Source organism: Orycteropus afer, unplaced genomic scaffold (assembly GCF_000298275.1).
Source record: "Orycteropus afer afer isolate SDZICR_OR568_19922 unplaced genomic scaffold, OryAfe1.0 scaffold00061, whole genome shotgun sequence".
In the NCBI taxonomy this organism is placed as follows: Eukaryota; Metazoa; Chordata; class Mammalia; order Tubulidentata; family Orycteropodidae; genus Orycteropus; species Orycteropus afer.
In genome coordinates this window covers 12,417,537-12,425,554 of record NW_006921648.1, presented here as the reverse complement: position 1 = coordinate 12,425,554, position 8,018 = coordinate 12,417,537, and positions in this window count along the sequence as shown.

The following is an 8,018-nucleotide window of genomic DNA, read 5'->3' as shown; positions in this document are numbered from 1 at the left end:
GTATTAACTGTTCTTCCTTGTGGGCTTTTGGATATTACGCTGTCACTGACAGCACTGTACTTTGGGATAGATCTCGGAATGTTCTTTATGGCAATGAATGTGATGCCATTCCTTTTTAATTTGTCATTCCTGGCATAGCAGATGATATGCTTGGCCCATACTAAATTGCCTATACAAGTCCATTTCAGCTCACTAATGCCTAGGATATCAATCTTTATTCATTCTCTTTCATTTTTTTAGAACTTCCAGTTTTCCTAGATTCATACTTTGTACATTCCGTGCTCTGGTTATTAATGGATGTTTGCAAATGTATCTTCTCATTTTGAGTTGTGGCCATGAGCAAATGGAGGTCCTGAAAGCTTTACTCCATCCACATCATTAAGGTCAACTCCACATTGAGGAGGCCATTGTATTTGCCTCCTCCTTCCCCGTTGCATTTTGAGTGCCTTCCCACCTGAGGGACTCCTCCTCTGGTTCTATATTAGGCAATGTTCCACTGCTGTTCATAAGGTTTTCAGTAGCCAGTTTGTTCAGAGTTTCTCCTTCCGAGTCTGTCTTAGTCTAGAAGCCCCACTGAAACCTGTCCACCATGGGGACCCTTCTGGGATTTGAAATACTTTTGGCATAGCTGCCAGCATCACAGCAACACACAAGCCACCACAATATGTCAAACCGACAGACGAGTGGCGCGTTTGAACTTTATAAACCATTTATTCCACATGTGAATGAGACTCTGTGTCGATTTTGGCTGCACTTCCTTTTTCCAAGTAATTTGGCTGGGAAAAGGTGTGATCGTGTACCACACACTGCTGCCCAGTTCTATGCAGTTGCTGGCATCGTCCAAGGAAGATGGAGAGCCAACATAGCCAAGAGCTTTCATTGATAATATATAGAGAGTGCAAACATGATGCTCTCGATGCCTGATTGCCAATTAGCAAATGATAAATTCTTATGTCATTATATCCATGGCTCTGTGGAGTCGCCCACCAAAATTCTCTTCCTGGAAACTTGCAGAGGATCTGAAACCAATGGACTCGTTTCTGGTAGTTTCCCTAGAGTGAGAGCCTTCTGGAGTGATCCTCAAGGGGAAATTGTGCGTTGGATGAGAAATTGGGGATCTCAGAGCAAGGTGGAAAGGAACTTATTGGGGAAAACTGAGGACATGTTGAATAAATTACCTTAGATGGAAGTAGATAGTTTTCAATTTTATTGAGCATACCAAAGAATAACACGGTGAAAATCTATGTACCCACCACCAAACTTTAGAAACAAACTAATATCAATATTGTTAAGGCTCTGTATATTCCTCTCGGTGGTACGCAGAATAATGACCCACCCCCACCCCCAAACATTACCCATCTGTCAGTTTGTCATACGGTGGTGACTTGTGTGTTGCTGTTTTGCTGCAAGCTATGCCACTGGTGTTTCAAATCCCAGCAGGGTCACCCATGGTGGACAGGTTCCAGTGGAGCTTCCAGACTAAGACAGACTCGGAAGAAAGGCCTGGTGATCTACTTCTGAGAATCAGCCAGTGAACGCCTGTGGAGGACAACAGAATATTGCCCAAGTGCCACAAGATGAGCCCCCTAAGTTGGAAGGCACTCAAATACACAGGACACAGCGATGGACTCAGACGTATCAGTGATTATGAAGATGGTGCCAGGACTGGGCACTGTTTCACTCAGTTGTACATGGGGTTGCAGTGAGTCAGAGCTGACTCGGTGACAACCAACAGCAAAGGTGTCCACATCCTAATCCCTGGAACCTGGGAATAGGTTACCTTAAATGGCAAAAGGGACTTTGCAGGTGTGATTGAATTAAGCATCTTGAGGGGGCAGGAGATTATTTTGGATAATCCACGTGGGCCCAGTCTGGTCACATGAGTCCTTAAAAGTGGAGAGTCTTTCTTGCCTCTCTCCAAAAGGAGATGCTCAAGAGTCAGAGAAAACAGATGGAAGAGGAGGAAAGACTAGAGTGTGAGGCTGGCTTTGAAGATGAAGTCTGGGGGGCCAGAAGCCATGGAATACAGGACCCTCAGCTGACAGCAACTTCCAAGAACTGAATTCGATCAACAATGCAAATGACAGTAAGCGATTCTTCCCCTAATAACCCTCAGAAAAGAGCATAACCAGTAAAAACAGTGGTTGGGTCAGGTTGCTTCTGACTTATGGCGACCCCTTGTGTATCAGAGGAGGACCGCTGTCTGTGGAGTTGTCAGTGACTAGTTTTCCAGAGGCAGATTATCGGCCTTTCTTCTAAGGCACCTCTGGTTGGACTCAAACCACCAAACTTTCAGTTAGCAGCTGTTTTGGTAACCTAGTGCTGCTCTAACAGAAGATAGACCACAGATGGGATGGCCTGACAAACAGGAGTTTATTCTCTTACAATTTGGAGGCTTTAAGTCTGAGTTCAAAGTGTCAGGCTCTAGGGACTGGGTAAAAGCCCCTCAACCTTGGGCTTCAGCTCTGCCTCCTGCTCTCAGCCCACTGAAGCTAGAGGCTGCTGAGGGCAGTCTAATGTGTTGATAAGTAAAAAAGGCACAGTCCCAATGTTACCAAACCATGTGGCAGGCCATTAATTCAAGTCCATTGGAAGTCCCAAGGTCAGCAGAGCGTGGCAGGCTGCTGAACAATGATAAGAATACATGCAGGGTTCAAACATGCCATAAGCTAGACACTGTTCCTTAAGGCTTCTCCTTATGTATAGAGAGCAGACCACTTTCCCTAAGGCAGCTACTCAGCTGCTCACAGTAGATTCCACCATGGAGTTGATTACCAGTCTCATCATGGGGAATACTACATCCAGCTGCCCAGCCACTCAACCAGGCCCAGCCAAGCTGACACACAAACTTCACCACCACAGCAGCCAAGCACATTAACTGTTTGTACCACACAGGGAGCTCTTACAATACCTGGATTTTAGTTTAGAGAAGTCTGAACATCACCTCACTCTGACTTTCTCTTCTTCCTTCCTCTTCTACCTTTAAGGACACTGGTGATTCCTTTGGACTCACCGAGATAATCCAGGATCATATCCCTATTTTAAGGCCACCTGACTAGCAACTCTAATTGCCCCTTGCCATGTAAAAGTATAAATCACATGTTTCTGGGATTGGGATGCGGACATCTTTGGCAGCCATTATTCTGCCTAACACAACTTGTGATTATTGGGCTTTTGATGTATGCCAGTTTGGCATGGGTAAATGATAGATCTGTTATGGCTTTAATTTGGATTCACTGGAGGTGTATTTTAGTAATGTGGAGTAGAGGTGCCTTTAGGCTCAGAGGCAGCAGCAGCATACTCATGATGTTAGTATTGCTATTTGGGGCCTTCTTCCTGCTCTGGACCTCAAGCAAGCTGAGCATGTGGACAGATGACCTACTCTGGAGATGATACCTTAGGTTTGACTCTGTTCTAACCCTACAGTATCTGTGTGACCTTGGGTCTCATTTCCCACCTTATGGAGCGGTGAACGTGTGTAACACACCTAGCCCATATGGTCCTTGTTCATTGTCATTGAGTTGGCTCTAACTCAGAGCCATCTAATGTGTAGCACAAAGGAACACTGCTGTCTGTGCTATCTTCATGATCATTGACAGGTCTGAGTGCACTGCTGTGGCTTTTGTGTCAATCTGTCTCACTGAGAAATTCCCTTGTTTCCATTGGTACTCTATGTTACCATTCGTATTCTGAGTGCCTTGTACCATTAAAGAACAAACAAAACAAAAAAACTCACTGCTATCAAGTTGGTTCCAACTCATAGTGACCTCTCCTTGGGTTTCTGAGGTGGTATCTCTATGGAAGTAGATTGCCCAATCTTCCTTCCAAGGAGTGGCTGGTGGGTTTGAACTGCCAGCTTTCTAGTTAGCAGTCAAATGCGTTAGGCATTGCACCATCAGAGCTCCTGCCTTCTACCCTAGAGGGCTCATTTTCCAGTGTTGTATCAGACAGTAGTCTATCGTAACTCATAGATATTTCACTGGCTAAGTTTTGGAAGTAGATCTCCAGCCCTTTCTTCGCAGTCTGTCTTAGCCTGGAAGCTCTGCTGACACCTGTTCACCATGGGGGACCCTGATGCTATTTGAAATACTGGTGGGATAGCTTCCAGAATCATAGCAACATGTAAGCCACCACAGTATAACAAACTGATAGCGGGGTGGTGGCAGCTCAGAACAGGCATTCAGAAAACAATGACGTTTTCTGGCTGTAGGGAAGATGACAGCATAAAGCTGGGATATGCCAGGTGGGAATGACGGCAGACAGTAGACAGTCCCTGAGCCTGGAATTCCGGGTCTTAAAGACCCACCAAAACAAGGGCCAAACTGCTTCTCCAGGTCTGGTCTTACCTTGATTATGCTCATTGTACTGGGATGACATTTTGGCATATCAAGAGACTGACCAGTTAAACAACACTGTACATTATCCATACAGCAGCCAGCCCTTAGGAGATGGTGGATACTTCATTGTCCAAACAATGCTCTTGTTTGAAGTGTGGTGGCAAAAAAGCATGCTCACCACAGCAAAGTTCTGCAGATAAGACCTGGTACCTGTCTGAGGATGGAAGGCATATTTTCTGGTTGCTTTTATTACCTCCCATCAGATGGAAATTTTTGACCTCTGTAGGGCTGCCATGTGTGGTTGGGCATGTTCCACACAAATTCTTCTTTCTTGTTTGTGCAAATGCATGTTATGGTCAAAAATAATTGATGGACTGCAACTGCCAATTGGGATTCCAAGGCTGTAAGCCTTTATGGAAGCTGATGTCACAACTTTGTCCGGCAGAGTGGCTGGGGAGCTTGAACCACTGACCTTTTGGTTGGCAGCTAAGTGCTTTAACCACTGTGCCACTAGGGCTCCAGACATGGTTCCAAAACCTTCTTTGTGCATTTGAGACCTTAAAGGGCAAGTTGTTTTCCAGTCTCTCACAGAATCCTAAGAGCAAGTCTGTATCAGGTCTGCACAAATAGGGACCCTAAAACACTGCACGTCCTTCTCAGTTTTGACAACACTGACATTGATGCAGAAACTTTGGCTCACCTGTGTTTCCCTTCTCTTAGGGATCACAGTACTGTTTGATCTGATGTTCAAAGTCTGAGAACAGTGATGTCATTGATCTTGCCTAGTTTTATAGTTGTTTACTGCAGGAAAGGAGCCCTGGTCAGGGGTGCTAACTAAAAGGTCAGTGGTTCAAACCCACCAGCTGCTTCACAAGAGAAAGATGAGGCAGTCTGCACCCATAAGAATTGCAGCTTTCCATTTGGTTACCAGGGGTGGGAGGGGAGGGGCAGAGAACATCGTTAGATAGATAGAGATAAGTACTGATTTGGGTGAAGAGAAGGACAATGTACCAAATGTGAATGATCAACATGGTGGCATAGAGGAAGAGGAAGACATAGAGAGTTACATGGACGGTACAGAAACAAAGATGAATCCTTTTGCATATACAGTACTGCGTCGTCAGTGAAGGCAAACATGGGTATATGGGTGGATGGATGGATGGACAGGCTGAACTATTGGGTGTGTCTGTGAAGTGGGGAGTGTGCGTGGGACCATGTGTAGGGTTGGCAGACAGAGGTCCTATAAGTGTATTTGTATGATCTGAATTCCCAGGTGTATGGTAGAGCTGACAGGGGACAGGGTTGTGGTCACTTCTTGGTCACAGCCAGCTACCCAGAAGGACCGAGTAGTTGAACCTGTGGGCTTGGGACCATAGTCACAGGGGACATCAAGTTCAATTGGCATAACATACTACACAAAATATTGGGAGATCTGGTAGCATAGTGCCTAAGACACTTGACTGCTAACCAGAAGGCTGGCAGTTCAAACCCACCAGCCGCTCCTCAGAAGGAAGGTTGGGCAATCTACTTCCATAGTGAATACTGCCTTGGAAACCCAAGGAGGGGTCACAATGAGTCAGGTCTGACTCGAGGGCAAATAACAACACACCAACACTACACAAAACATTGTTTCACCTCCTACTTTGGCGAGTAGCAACTGGGATCTTAAAAGCCTGCAAGCAGCCATCTAGATGCAATGATGGGGGTCTCTCCTCATCCAGTGCAAAGAAGAATGAATAAAATCAAAGATTCATGGAAGGAATTAGTCCTAGCCACTGGTACACCATGCGATCTGCAGCCTATACAACTGTGAGATCAGAAGAACTAGATGGTGCCTGGCTACCACTGTCAACCATTTGGAGGGGGATCTATGTAGGAGACCCTGGATAGAGAGGGAGAACAATGTGGAATAAAACTCAAAATCATTTGGGGGTAAAAAAGGAGGGGGGACCAGGCTTGCTGGTCTGATAGAGCCTTATTGAACCACTGAGACTGTGGCCCCTAGCTGCCTTTCAGGTCTGGAATTGAATCCACACCTATGGCTTCCAGTCAAACAAAAGACAGGCATATGAGTTGAACATTTACTTGAGGGTAGATAGACATTCTTTGGAGAGAACAATCATGGGAGAAAGAAGGGCTGTTTATGCACAGGGAGACAGCTCAGGGAGCAGGAATACATGGAGGGATGAACACAGGGAAGAGGTAACTGTCGGGAAGAAGCGGGAAAGGAGCTTTTGCATTGTGGTAAATTGTAGTCAATGCCATGAGACAAAGTGTATGTGAACTGCTGTATGGAAAATGAATTTGCTCTGTAAATCACCCAAATCACAATAAAAAAAAAAGAAAAAAGATTTGCAGCTATCTAAACCCTACAGGGCAGTTGTGCTCTGTCTTATAAGGTTGCTATGAGTCAGAATTGACTTGATGGGAAAGTGTTTTTTTGTTTGTTTTTGTTTTAATGTAGAAGGGTTACTCAGGTACCAATTAAACCCACTCTTCTCTTGTCAACATGGTTAGGTTCCATAGCCCATGTTGTTATGTGAAAATTGGTGTTATGCAAAAATGGAGGATGAACAAATCAGATCACAAAATGAAGGGCGACTACATCATAACTGTCAAACCACTGAGAATCATGGCCCGGCTAAGCTGACACATAACCTTAACCATCACAGCCAGCATTACTCTTGGCTCACACCTTGTAGTTCATTACTGCCAGCTGTACATTGTTCATGCACAAAATTTTGGGATAGTAGATTTCTTACTACTGTCATACATGTGAAATTTTGGATAATGAGAGCATTGATAAGTGAGTACGTATATGTGGTGTGATGGGTCACTTTTATATGGCCTTTCCAGTGATGATCTTGTAATGCCCACCAAATGATTGGGCGGCACTGTGCAAATAAGATTCATGGAACCCTGTAGTGATGGGACCAAGCAAACAAGATGTATGGAACCCTGGTTGCAGGGGACATCAAGCTCAATTGGCATAACATACTACACAAAAACATTGTTCCACATCCTACTTTGGTCAGTAGCAACTGGGATCTTAAAAGCTTGCAAGCAGCCATTTAGATACAACAATGGGTCTCTGCTCATCCAGAGCAAACAAGAAGGAAGGAAACCAAAGATGCATGGGAACAATTAGTCCAAGGGACTGTTACATCATGTGATCCTCAGCCTATATGACTATGAGACCAGAAGAACTAGATAGTCCCCGGTTATCCCTATCAGCCCCTCAGAGGACAATTTATGTAGGAGATCCTGGATAGAGTGAGAGAACAATGTGGAACAAAACTGAAAATCATTTGGGGGGTGGGGGAAGGACCAGGTTTGCTGGTCTGATAGAACCTGGTGGAACCCCTGAGACTATGGCCCCTAGCCACTCTTTAGGTCTAGAATTGAACCCATTCCTGTGGCTCCCAGCCAAACAAAAGACAGGCATATGAGCTGAACATTTACATTGTTGTCGTCGTCGTTATTGTTATGTGCCGTCAAGTTGGCCCCGACTCATAGCGACCCCTCCTCTGGTTGCCAAGGCAGTATCACTACGGAAGTAGATTGCCCAACCTTCCTTGCGAAGAGTGACTGGTGAGTTTGAACTGCCAGCCTTCTGGTTAGCAGTCAAGTGCCTTAGGCACTATGCTACCAGAGCTCCTGAACATTTACATTAGGTAGATA